Source organism: Buteo buteo, chromosome 5 (genome assembly GCF_964188355.1).
Source record: "Buteo buteo chromosome 5, bButBut1.hap1.1, whole genome shotgun sequence".
NCBI lineage: Eukaryota > Metazoa > Chordata > Aves > Accipitriformes > Accipitridae > Buteo > Buteo buteo.
In genome coordinates this window covers 31405901-31420794 of record NC_134175.1, presented here as the reverse complement: position 1 = coordinate 31420794, position 14894 = coordinate 31405901, and positions in this window count along the sequence as shown.

The window sequence follows — 14894 nt, the reverse complement described above, 5'->3', positions numbered from 1 at the left end:
TGTAATGTCAGACTGTCTGTTCAGTGTTCTGAATGCTTTTCTAGTGCATATTGGTTGCTAACCAAGGCCCCTGTTTTTGAGTTGTATTTCAGGACTAATCTCTATGACCATTTTAACAAAATTCTGTGGGAGTTTTAACCAGCACCATTCTTTTAGTGATATGGAATTCAATATGTGTTTGGAGCTTATAAAATAAATAAAAACAAAAGTAATCTCAGAATCTTTAAATACAGCTGGCATGTCACAACAATTTCAACTGGCTAGACTTTTCAAAGTATAGACACCAGAGTCATCTGCAGCTTGTTCAGTTTTAATCATTAGATAATCAATACTACCGAGTGGAAAACTCCATACTGGAAGCAGAGTAGTGGAACAAAATGAAGATTCAATAATCTACTGAGTTACTGTCATGGTGATAAATGGAATATGCTAATTTCAAATCTTTTTATACATGATTCTATGGCTATCTTCTATGTAAGTCAGTAATTAATTGGTTTTTATTTTCTTTTTTTTTTTTTTCCAAATCAATAAGAAAATTAAATTATTTTAGAAACATTCAGTGAAATGCGGTCATGCTATGCAGTTTTTGCAGCCTCTCTGAACCCCTTCAGTCCTGTGGAAGGACAGCTACACCAGGAGAGATTACCATCCTGCAGGTCCCACTGGTTGTCTTCTGAGGATGCTGTCTCACATCTTTGGCTGGGTCAGAGCAGGGAGAAGGAAGAAGCTGTCATGGTAAATGCCGTATCATATAGCACAGCCTTTCCAGCTTTTCATAGGACTATTGCTTATCGCTCTTCCATAACCTTCTGTAAAACCTTCTGTTGAAATTATTTGAGTTGAATCTAAAAATTATTATAAATTTGTCAGTCTTCTAGATTTATGAGTATGACTTTCAAAATATCATCTAACTTGTTACTTTTATGCCATGAAACCCCCCAGTAATCTCATCAGTACAATATTTTTTTCATTAGGTTATTTTTCTCAAGACAGCGTAGTTGGTCTCTTGCCTTCTTGATCTTAAACCTCAGTCGTCCTTAAGTATATCCCTGATATCTTACCATGTCTTCAGTACTTAACATTTCTTGATGTAAACATCCATGCTGTATGACCTGAGGCCTGCAATTCAGAAGCAGTCAGTGTGAACATTGACTTCAGTACCAACTTGCATAATATTAAACGCCATTCTTTATAGATAGCAGCTACTCATCAAAACTAGAGGGCCTCTCATTGACAGCTGGTTTTAGAGTACAGAATAAGTTTGTTTTGAAGTAGTAGAACATTTTGATTTACAGGCTTCTGCCTGAAATCTGGTCTCTGTCACAGTTTTAATTTATTCAAAGGGCAGCTAGAGAAGATTGAAAGATTTCCCTCAGTCCTCCTCATTTATGAGAAACAATACGAACTAGTATAATCAATACAAATATCTATAACTGCTGACCTAGCTTCACTAGGGGATTTTATGTCTTCCACACAAGCAGCACCATGGCCCTTGTGATTTCTTCAACCAGTTCTTAGGTGGGAATTTCTGACTTTCTCCATCTCCCCAGTCAAGATATTTCAGCAATACTGTTACTAAGGTTCCCAACTTACCCTTAATCCTCTAACCTTAATATTTTAACCTCATGGACCTTGTATCCAGATCACCGTCTCAATATTGTAATGATAATTATTGTATTTGAAATGTTGTATCTCCTCGGAGCATATATACTAGGTAAAGAGAATCATCCTCATGTAACTGATCATGAAACTATAGGAAAGACCGTAATATGGCTTACTGGCATTCATACAGCAAGACTTGGACAGTCCTGTGATACAGTCAGAAATAGATCTAGACCTCTTCAGCACATATACAATGTTTTGCTTACTAAAATTTCTGCTTCCTCATTTAATAGAGTATCTTGTATTTGGGAGGTCAAAAGCATCAGAGGTTCCACCTATTGCCCTTGACAGTTTGCAGCTAGGTGGGAATAATGGAGCTTCTCCTGCCTGTTTCAGAAGTGAGACCAGTAACACAGAGGTATTTTCTCTGTGTTTAGATTTTCTTCCTACCCTCTGCATTTTATCTTGCCTTTCTGCAGTGCTGTGTCTTAACATAGATGATACTCACAATTAGATTTTTGCAAAGCTTTTAGTTCTAATATCAGACTCTGGAGTGTTTCCCTATTAGATGTACCTGCTTCCACAGACACAGGGCTCATATTAATTTCCGACTTGGTTAGCTAATTTTAACAGAGCACTTACGGTCATCAGTGAGAAAACTCATCTGTGTTTTCTTCTCAGTAGGTAATTTTCATCTGAGTAATATGTTACAGCTTCTCAGACAAAAGCTTACCTGGAATTTTCCTGCTTTTTAATCCATACACTATTAACTGTGAGAGATCAGGAAGTATGGATATACAGAAGTGTTGACTAATTCAAAGCATTGCAATTCCAGGTGAGTAACTTTGTTTTTCTGAGGTTTAAAGTATACTCCAAGGTAGCAATTTTGCCTTTAAAATCACACGGACAATCACTGTAATTTTGTGTGGGTGAATTCAGATCATATAAACAATAGGCAAGATCTTAGCTGAACATGTAGCTGCAGTGCTTATTAACTGACGTAATTTATTTGGAAAAGACTGACCATTGGATAAAAATCAACAGCAGCTGTTGATTTTGAATGAGAAAAATTCTGATTGTATTATTAAAGGTAATTTTTAGTGAAGATAGTTAGATTATACCATTCATGGCAGACAGATGGAACCATGGGCCTTGGGAATAACCCAGGATTTTAAAATTATCATTGACTTAGTTTACAATCTGTTTTTTGAATGGTGACAAATATGAAGAGATTTTTTAAAGAGAATCTCTGTTTTATGGTTTAAGAAATGTCGAAGTTATAAAGAAGATATGCAATGCAGTTTAAATTTTTCAATAAAAGTTGATCTTAAAACTGTCTAATTTGTCTCATACCATTTTTGTGAATTCCTTTGTTTCCTTAAGAATATGAGACAAAAGCCATACAACATCATCCCTCACATTAAAAACAGTAAGGCAAATACTAAGCCTACTCTTTAGTTTTAATTGTGAATTGAATGTGAGCTTGTACCAACACAGACTGAGGAAGAACGGCAAACTCTAGACCTTGATCAGTTTGAATAGAGTTGTTGAGACATTAGTACTGTGCAGAAATGCTAAAAAATAGAGAATCTAAAAATCTTTCTTCGTGGTGTTTTGTGTGGTTTCTGAAATCCTCATCCAGCTTATGCAGAGGACCCAAGAAAGTAAATAGGAACCTTGGAATGGGTAAAAAAGCCCTGCTATTTAATCTGTGGATATATTTATAAAACATACTTCTTGTAATACAGGTCTTACTCCCAGGAAGACTTGAATACATGCTTAACTTTGCACACTTTGCAATGCCACTGGTTGATCTCGGTGTTTGTTTATTAAGCACATTTAAAGCTGCACACAATCAGAACTAGGATATTTTTATGCAATCAAAAATCTACTTGACTGAAAAAGTACTTCTCTGTATGTAAAAAAAATGCAGGACAGGACCAGGCCTAGAGGTGTTTTGAATAGTGTTATGTTTCAGCACTTCTGTGCTTGTCTGGCAAGAAATGATGCAGAGATGGCAAGAGGAGCCTTCAGGGTCATACGACAATACACTGTGGAATCAGAACTACAGGATACTGGGTGCCTGACTGCAAAAGCATTTAAAGTTTGCATAGCAGAAAATCTGTGAGTATTCTTACCAGAGTTAGTTGGAACTGGGTTTCTTTGTTCAGCCACTTGTTTATTAAGCATTATAATGCACAGTCTTTTACAGTAAAAATGTTTCCTTAAAATACAAATGAGATATTGGCAGCTTTATTTTGTGAGTAAAGTAAATATGTTTTGTAAGAATAATTTTGCAAATATGTACAAGGGAAGCCTAATCCTGCCACCACAGAAGTCGACGGGAGAATTGTTGCTGATTGCATGAATCAATCTTTCCCATTCTCAGAAATGAAAGACCATTTCCTAATAAAACAACAGAATGACACCTTAAGTCTGAGGTAGGAAAAAATACTGAAGTTCTTGTATTCTCTAAAAAGGGCTATGCATATTACAGTAACATTAAACAAATCCAAAGTATTTCGTATAGAATCATAGATGTTTTAAAATAACACCAGAAACCGAGTTTGAGCATAAAATAGTTGAAATATAAATTTTATAAGAATGCCATAACTTCAGGGAAACACTTTTTTTCCCTAACTGGACTTGAGTGAAGCATAATAATTACAAAACACAACTCTTTCCCTTTGTAAATATTGTATGAATTAAAGCTTTTGGCACATGATATATACTTGATACATATCATGTATAACATGAAGAAGGTGATTAAAAATTTTGGGTTCTAGACCATATTTTGGGGTAAACTGCCGTTCTATTACAGCTGTTAAAATATTTTTAGTTCTTTTTTTGTATACCAAATATATTGAAAAATAAGAGCACATTTTAAATTCATAAAAGTATAAAATTATATTTTTCATAATATAGACAAATTCTAGTTTATTACTGCTTTATGCATTATCCATAGAGCTGTCATTGATTTTTAACAGTGTGTAACAAATTTGATTTTGATTGCTTTAGGGGGTAGGATGAGTATCCTTCAAGCAGGATGAATTTTCTTAAGAACAATTTTCTAAGTTAAAGAATTTTATGCAGCAAACTAGGCATGAGGAAAATACATGCTGCAAAGAAGCTTACCAAGTCCATTAGTGTAGCATGCAAATACCATAACATAAAACACTAAAAATTAGGGAAGGTGATTGTATTGTGTGACTATTAAGGAATGTTCAGCTTACATACAGACTGTTCAATAAAACGTTAAGACCACAATGATACTGTTAGCAATTACGTACAGCTTGCTGTGGTCAACATAATTACATCTGTCTGAATTTCTTCTTTTAGTGTTTTATAATTTGCAAACCGTGACAGTTATGCTTAGGGTGATGATACATGGATCAGGAGTACTACTCCCTCAAGAACTGCAACTGAGTGAAGAGGAAATGAGAAGACACAAGAATTGACTGAAAGCAAAGGTTGAAAGGATAGATGGACAACATGGAAGGATTTGGGTTTCATCAGAGCACCTGGACTTGTGCAAAGCATTTGACACTGTCCCGCACAACATCCTTGTCTCTAAATTGGAGAGACATGGATTTGATAGATGGACCACTTGGTGGATAAGGAATTGGCTGGATGGTCGCACTCAAAGAGTTGCGGTCAATGGCTCGATGTCCAAGTGGAGACCAGTGATGAGTGGCATTCCTCAGGAGTTGTTATTGGGACTGGTGCTGTTTAACATCTTTTTGTGACATGGAGAGTGGGATTGAGTGCACCCTCAGCAAGTTTGCTGATGACACCAAGCTGTGTGGTGCAGTCAACACACTGGAGGGAAGGGATGCCATCAAGAGGGACCTTCACAGGCTTGAGAGGTTGGCCTGTGTGAACCTCATGAAGTTCAACAAGGCCAAGTGCAAGGTCCCGCACATGGGTTGGGGCAATCCCAAGCACAAATACAGGCTGGGCGATGAGTGGATTGAGAGCAGCCCTGAGGAGAAGGACTTGGGGCTGTTAGTTGACGAGAAGCTCAGCATGACCCGGCAATGTGCACTTGCAGCCCAGAAACCACTTGCATCCTGGGCTGCATCAAAAAAAGTGTGACCAGCAGGTTGAGGGAGGTGATTCTCCCTCTCTGCTCTCGTGAGACCCCACCCGAGTACTGCGTTCAGCTCTGGGGACCCCAACATAAGAAGGACATGGACCTGTTGGAGCAAGTCCAGAGGAGGGCCACGAAGTTGATCAGAGGGCTGGAGCACCTCGCCTGTGAGGACAGACTGAGAGAGTTGGGGTTGTTCACCCTGGAGAAGAGAAGGCTCCGAGGAGACCTTATAGCAGCCTTCCAGTACCCAAAGGGGGCCTACAGGAAAGCTGGAGGGGGACTTTTTACAAGGGCATGTAGTGATAGGACAAGGGGTAATGGCTTTAAACTGAAAGGGGGTAGATTCAGATTAGTAATTAGGAAAAATTTCCTTACTGTGAGGGTGGGTGAGGCACTGGAACAGGTTGCCCAGAGAGGTTGTGGATGCCCCATCCCTGGCAGTGTTCAAGGCCAGGTTGGATGGGGCTTTGAGCAGCCTGGTCTTGTGGAAGGTGTCCCTGCCCATGGCAGGGGGGGTTGGAACTAGGTGATCTTTAACATCCTTTCCAAACCAAACCATTCTATGATTCTATGATTCGGAAGAATCAGACTTATGAAAAAAGCAGAATTAAAATTATGGTCAGAATAAAAGATAAGATGCAAGCAGAAGTTTTTGAGTAGACCTGGTAAAGAAATAAAAAAATTCTGATTCTCTGTTTTAATAGATCTATCTACTGAGGAAAAGTGGAGCACTGTTTAGTAATGATGACAACAGAAAAATTTGAAGATAAAATATTACACACCTGGATTTATTTCTGCTATTTATTAGGTAATCTGTTGAGCATCTGAATATAATTATTTCAGACTGGATAAGTATACTTTATATGTGTATTTGTGAGTGTATTTTTATTTCTTGATATAAAATGCAAGGACACATACCTGCACATACTCAGTGTGTATCAGAAAATAATGAAGTCTTGCATGATGTTGACCATTTTGTGTAGGACTTTTTAGGACATCTGCAAAGATTCTTGAACTGTAACATTAAACAAATATATCATGAAGGAAATAGTAAATTATTTTCCCTTACCTTTGAAAGTATCTGTGTGTGTTGTGTATGTATATGAATGATTAAATCCCTATCATGTGAAATTCTTAAATTATATAACTTTTAACAGGATACCAGTCAAGTTCATGTGAGAACAGTTGGTTTGAGGCAGGAATTACTGTGTGAAAATTTTTGGCCTTGTTTTATGTGGTAGGGTGTTGTGCCACGACAGTGTGAACAAAAATATGTAAGATCATTGCAGGTGATAGGAAATGGAGAAAAATAAGTTTAACGTTTCAAGAAAGCCTAAAAAAAGTCACTACAAGCAAAATCAACAAATGTAAGTACAATTACTTTAAATGAGATTTACAGAAGCCTATCATCTGTGACTACACTGTAAGCTGATTTGAAGCCATATCCGCTTGCTGTGACATCAGCAAGAGTTTGGATAATACTGATGTATAAAGCAAGCATATTGGCCTTCAAAAAAATAAAAACTTGAATGCTAACTTTAAACTGGACAGGTAAAAGTGTCTCTAGAAAGCAAAGTGAGAAAGGCATAAGACATTTCTCACTCAGTGTCATGTTGCTTAGTGCTTTTTATCTTGTAAATATTGCACGTATTATAAATTACATTCACTGTTCAATGTATTGCCTTATTAATGAGGACCTTCCATGGGCCCCAGCAAAAAAGGCCATTAATCTTAATTAAGCTGCTTCCTTTACTTTTAGGAAGGCTGCCTGCAGGGTAAAACTGACATTTGTGCTTGTGGGCGTAGGGCCAGACTGACCACTAGATTGTACGGGATGAACTCTTTATTTCCATTACTTTGAGTTTTTTATGGTTTCTTGTTGCATTGCCTGGCTATGAGCATCCTTTGAAGAAAAGGCCCTTACTGACTGTCTCTTTCAGCTAATTCACTCTTCTGCCACACGCATGGCACTGGCAATTGCTAAATGTACTAGCATGGCTCTTATCTCAAGCAGTACAGCTTCGCTGGGCAATGGGGTAAGATCTCCACGTGCTGGGTTTGACAGCGCTGAACCAAAGAACCATAGCTGTTTTGATTACAGCAGGATTTCCTATTTGTGGAAAAAAATTACTTTTACTAATTCATTGTAACTATAACTTTTAATAACTCATTGTTTTAATTTGCTGGTAGTTATGCTGCTGCAATAATTTGGTGCGTTCACTTACCTCGGTCACGCTTTTTAAAAGTATATTACTTGTACCTGATTATGTTGTGTTTCAGGTCCATTACATTTCTTTATACTGTTTTGCATCATTATGACTCTTCAATTATTCTACATATTTTTCAAGAAGAGGAGTATTTTCTTTCCAACTACAAAAGAACTAGGTTTAGTTTCCCTGCTGTAAATACCCTATATCAGTGAGTAGTTTTTATTGTTTTTACTCAGTCCTAGTGAAATGCAGTTATTCTGTAAGTATAAATTAATTACCAGCTCTATCTTAGAGTATAACGCAATGCATATCTCTTGTCTTCCCAAGGATATAAGGCCTGTCTTTTTGAAAGATATGATGAGAAGTCATGGACTGCCAATCTGTGACCTGGCTCCCTAACACTGAGAATTGTAATTGCCATCAAACAGCTCCCTCTGGTTTCTTAAGTGAGTAAACACAGACTGATTGCAGCATTAGAGCTAGTGTTGCAGCTGAAAGAAAACCCAACAAAATTTCTTCCTTTTGAATACATCAATATTACTTTAAAAAGAGCTACTAGGCCAAAAATTGCTACAATTTGCCTTCCCCAAAAGCCTAATTTTAAGTTGTGGTTGGTTTTTTGTTTTGTTTTGGTTTTTTTCCTCCCAGAAATTCTGTGACTCTAATGTAAATAATTATGCTTAGCTATTGTTGAATGACTTCAGAACTCATGTTAATTTTCTATATATAATGCTGCTATAATTGTCCAATTACTGGTGTACTTGAAAGAGTCCAGAGGTGGAATGGAGGTTCTCAGGGGAATCTGAAGACTCTTTCATTTACTCTTAGTTCAGTCCAGAGCTGTTTCCGTTAAGCTGGCAAAAGTGGTCAAAAGAAGTAACTGAAATCACTGGATTACATCATAGACACATGGTTGGATACTCAGAAAAATGTACATGACTTGAATTTACAACAGGAATGCCTCTTCCCTTTTCATCTTTTAGCATAAACAATTAATTAAAAGAGCTTCAACAAACAAATGGCCCTTACTTGGGACTGTCCCCAGTTTGGGGTTTATGTCGTGAACTACTAATTTATCTGTCTGCCTACCTAAGTAATTTCTAAATGAACATAATTCATGTACAAGTGTACATCTCTAGGCTTGCAACCACAAATTATTCTTCACTTACAGGGCATCCACAAAATTTTAGAAGTAAATGATGCTTTCTATATCCATCTTCCCAGCATTGCGTGTTGCTCATCCTTCCAATGAATAGATCAACAGATCCTTTCAAATATGTGTGTGTAAGACAGAGAGAGAGCGTGCAAGAAAAGCTTCTCTGTTAGGCTACCAAACCAGTCTTTTACACCTACCTTTGGATGGTAGAGTAGGCTGGGATGTTGTCCTAACACAAGAGAACAAAACTAATTCAGACACCCTGACTTTGGTGGGGTTCTTAGGTACAAATGAAAGGGGGAAGAGTGATAAAATGATTGGTGGTTTACGCCAAAGAAGAGTCATATAGGGCCAATTTCAAACATTAAAATTGCCCAGCAGGCAAAAAGCAAATAGACAACACACTTCAGGCTGAATAGTTTACAAAGAGGTAAGACATCAGAAGAAGCCAAGAAATAATTCGATAACAGAATCAGCACTGAGTAAGTGACACTTATTGCATATAGTTTGAAATAGATACCAGTTTATAGTATGTTGTTTTGTGGGAATACATTTGACTTTGAAATACATGTGAATATCTGCATGTCCCTAACTGCTTTTTTTTATAATTTTAACTGCACAAGATTTTTCTAGCAGTAATATTTTTTCATTACATCCATAGGCACTAGAAGCACTTTTTACCATCTACATCGCTCAGCAAAGGTTGCAAAGAGGAACTGTGTAGAGAGGTAAAGCTTTCTTCTACACACTTTTTTTACTTATGTTTAGCTATCTTAAATCAGGTTAATTTTCTAACAGTATGGAATTCTATCAAATGAGGTGTTGGTTTCCTAGGCTAAATAATGCAAGTTTAATTAATAAAATAATTTGAAATGGCAAAGGGCAAAGCAAACCAGTGGAAAATATACTGTATAGAAAACTGTTGCAATGACTTGTAGAAGCAAGTAATGTGAGCTAACAGATTCTACCTCTACTTGCTTTGAGTCTGATGTGCTCTCTGAAATGCAGATTCAAAAATCTGTGAAGCTGTTCAGCAGTTACAACAAGGAATACCAAGGATTTAGAAAAAAGGAGGCCCATTTCCCTTTCACACTATAAAATCAGACTTTTATGACCAGTTGTGAATGGGAGATGAGATCTGGTAGGTTCTTGACCCCCCAAATCAAGTCACACTCATGCTTTCACTTTTTTTTTTTTTTTAAATAAATCAATTACTGTTTGAAAAGCTTTTATATAGCAAGTTATGCAGAATCTTCTCATGGAGGTCTGTGTGTGTACATACATATATGTGTCTGCATCAGACCCAAATCTTGATCAGTTATTCTATAAGAAGCAAAGAAAATAATATAAAATAATAGTTCTAAAACATATACATATAAAAATGTTAGAAAGGTTTTAGCCATCATTTGGGTTTGCTTTCTTTTGTTACATACTACACACTCCAAATAACTTTTAAACTACCTTATAAATTGAAGATCTTTATCATGTATTTCATAGTTATCCATGCTCTATAAGCCACATCATAATTGTAGCTAGTATTATTAGTCTCTATTATTTGTAGGCCTCTGGACTCAGTAACATTTCAGAAGATGCAGCTATTGAATTGCTTTTAGCTGGTTCAGTAATCATTGCAATTGTTTTGCAGTTGACTGTAATTCCTGGGATTTAGTGGGATTGCTATTTAAAAAAAAACCACCACCAACAACAACAAAACAGCAAACCTTCAACAAATTACATTCCTGATTTATGCTGTTAGGTTGTAATCTGTTGATGGCTCTCTAACAGATTAAGACCTAACATAAGCATAAATAAGGAGGTAGTTTAGAACCTAACATAAAAAAACCAAAAACGAACAACCCAAAATAGTGCCTTCACCCTGGTGTAATTCTATTGAATTTTAGTGAAATTACACAAAGGAAAATTGGGGCCAAACTTAATGGACTAGAACCAGGTGTACTGCTCTGGTTCTACAAGGGATGTGGCTATAGTAGAAGAAATAGACTGGTTTGGGGAAGAATGAGGCCAGGGTGACCAGAGGAGATGCTCTGCATCCCTTTTGTCAGCCTGCGCCTGGGTTTCCAGCTATGACTTCAGGTTTGTATTTCATGGCTGAACATCCAACAACTTTAATCTGTCAAACTTTGCTGCTGTGGTACAGCTGCACATAATGGTGTAAGAATGGTGGGCACTGTGCTTCCTCTGTGAATGAACTGGTTATCTTGTCCAAGCCCCCTACTCAAATGGGGCCACCCAGAGCAGGTTGCCTAGGACCATGTCCAGATTGCTTTTGAATATCTCCAAGGATAAAGAATGAGAATGAACCTGATCTCTGGTGTCTCCTATTTTCCTTTTGTATGTGCTGGAGAAGACTTTACACATACTTGGAAGCAGGAGTAGATTATTCCACTTGGGGTTGGGAGGGAGACCTGGTTAGTAAAGTCTTAAATAGAAATCTACAAAAAACCAAAACAACAACAAAAAACCCCAAACAAACAAGGAGAGACACTGTAGAAAGGGAGGAGCCAAAATGAAATATTTCCATCCCCTTACCAGACATCAGAAGAGTCAACTTTCAAGATTCAGCTCTACTACTGATTTTTATTTATTTGACCTCAACAAATATAATGTTAAATGTGCTGGAAATATCTCACAGGTAACAAAGAATTATATTATGTATTTACAATAGAGAAATAAAACTATTCCCTGCAGTCATCTTAGTATTTTTGATGGGTGTTAACCATTAGAAAACTCTTATATTGAGTCAGGGGGTTCCCTGAGAACAGAGAAAATATTAGAGGTAGGGAGAGGGCGTCCTCTCTGGCTGATGTGCTTCGTCTACTTCATGAATGACTGGCATTGACTACGGCAGTCTTTTTAAATTGTGTGGCTGTTTTTAAAGTTGTTGTTGGGTTTTGATCTGTTTCAACAGCTTTGCTAACACTTTGCAAATCACAGCTTTTTAAGGGAACTAGAAACTAACCTGTATTTTTTTGAACTGTGTGGGATTTTCTAAACTGTTATCCATATTACAGTAATTATTTTAAAAGCTCTCTGATATTGCTGTTTCTCACTATGACAGTGTTAGGTCAATGAGTTGTGTATTTAAAAAAAAAAAAGAAACAACTGTAACAAATGAGAACCACTTTTCCCAGATGCCTGTGTAACTTTGCAGTCTTGCTGTGTTTTGCACTGATCAGATTTTGAAATTGCCACTTTTCAGTTCTCATTTTTCCAGCTAAGTCTCTGCATGGGGGACATTTTAAAGCCTGAGCAAAAGGGAGCGGCCAGTTTTACCAGGGAGGGTGCAAGGAGGAAAAAAAAGGTAAAACTGAAATGAGCTAGAACACCCCTACAAATCTTACATTGTGTATTTTATCAGACAAAATTGGCTTATACAAAATGGAGATTTGTAATGGAAATAGTCCCACTGTCTTTGATATTTTGATATGAAAAAATACAACTCTAAAGTTTGCATACAGCCCCCAGTCAATAGATTTTGTGTTTCACACTGGGCTTTCAGTAGTCCTTGAAGAAAAGAAGTAGTTGGAGAGAAGACAATTGCAGAGAAGGGCAGGGGAGGAAAACTGCACACAGGCGTCTGGGCAAAGACAGAGGTCGCATCAAGACCTGGGTCTGCGAATTGCTCCCAGGTAGGCCTGTGACGGTGAGCCTGTGACTCCTTCAACTCCTGCTGGATCTGGGCCTTAGCCTGCAACTTCTGACTCTTGCAGCACTCTTTGTTCCTTTTCTGAGCAGTTCTGTGGCTTCCATCGAAACCAGTGGGTAAACTGCCTTTCCCCTGCTCGTTTCCTGGCCGCAGCAATTCCCTCTACGCTTCTGTTTGTTAGACTCTTTATGGTGACTGCATTTTTTCCCCTTCATGCTGACTTAAGTAGGAAAAATCCCAAATGAACATCTGTACTCAATTTTCTTCAGCCATTTAACTCTTTCTATCCTTGATGTTGCTTTGTCACATCTTTCTTAGCAGCTTCTCAGCCCAAATCCCTGTTTCAGCAGTGCCTAGGCTTAGGACAACACCCAAGTTTGTGATGGGATTTGAGAGCCACGTGGAACATCCCATAGTTCACTGGGTCTGACACCATATGAATACAAAACACTCAAAGAAATATACTTGGTAGGTGGTGTCTGCCTTCCTGAAACCAGGTAAAACATCTTCCAGAAACATCTTTGAAATTCCTAGTTAATGCTTTGTTCATCAGTTCTCTCTAACGCATGGCAAAATGCTACCCCTACAAGTAGGAAGGAAGAAGCCCTCTAATAGTTAAGATTCAATCATCATTAAGAGTAACACCACACTCTTCACAGTGTGTTACAACATAAAAGCTAGTCCCTGCATTCAGAGGGGTACTCTGGTCCTTGCAGGACTTGAGCCCCTTTGCTTTAGTGGTGATCTGCCCAGAACAGCAAGAGGAGAGCCAGTGACAGCAGGAAAAATGGGTCAGCTCCAGAAACTGGCTGGTTTTTTCCAGCTGGTACATTACACTAAATCACCAGTCCTGTTGATTGCATTGACACCTGCAAATCTCATCTCAAAATAAATAAAACATATTCCAGCACATCCCAGTGGGACCCAGCTGGGCTCACCAGCTCCTATCTCCCAAACTTTGTGCTTGCTGAGAAAAGCATTTGAACAGGTGGCATTAGCGAGGACTGTCGAATCATTCTTGTCAGCAGCACGGAAAAGCATTATTGTTCTGTCTCATTTGGCTTTCAGTGTGGTGATTTCAGATGACAAACTGCTCATTTGATTCTTAAGCTCAAGACATGGGTGACATCTTCTGCTGCTGCCTTCAGGACACTGCAGAAAGTAGAGAGAGCTCCATCTGCCTGCACTGAAGTGGAAACCCGTGTGAAATAGATGCCTGTCCAGGGACGGTGCATCTTGTCATAAGCTATACTTTAGTTTAACGTATCTAGGTAGCTGTGGAAGTAACTTCTGACACGTTTTCTCTTTCTAAAACTCATCGGCTTTGCTAATTCACCTAGGAAGTCCCATAGCATTTCCTCTTTGGAAATGGTGCCAAGAGCACTCAGATAGCCAGTGAAGGAAGGATTAACCTCAGCTCCAGCCTCTAGCTGCTCTTATTAGTACATGTGAGAGGACACAAAGTCACATTTTTGGGGAGAAAGGTAGGGTACTGCATTGGGATGACACTGCTTTATGGCTAGGCTAATAGGATCTGATTATATCCCAAGCTTTCTCTCTCTTCTTAACCGATTTTGTTTGCTCCCTCCAGTGAAAACTCGTTAAGAGAAAGGTCCTCTGGCTTTAACGAACTCTGCCTACAACATAATGCTATCAAGTAGCATTCTTACTAGGATTTAAGGTGGTTATTTGAGGGTTGCCAGAATAGAGGATTGCCACTCCCAGGGCAAATATTATGTTTCGTTACCAATTTGTTTGATTGTATTCAAACTTCCAAATCTAATCTCCAAATAAATAAAGTATGTTCACAAGGTCCCAGTAGAGGCATCCTGCTGTCTTGGTGATGTGATAAATAACAGCAAAAGCCTAGATCCTACTTTTGCTCAAAAAATATATTTCCTTGTTGTGGAAGATAAAAGAATCCTTCTCCTTGAGGCTTGAAGGAAAAGAAGTTATCAGCTGTTGAGGCAGAAGAAAATAAATCACAAAAGACTTCTCAGGGCAAGACAAGATAAAGGAGAGGGAGTTGATTTTTATTTTTTTTTTCCTGAAGGGGGGATTAAAAATAGCTTAAGAAATACACAGTTGTGGAAGCTTTCATAGAACATGTCAGGGATGAAAACAACTCAAAATATAACAAAGACTAAAAAGATCCTTTCCTGAGGC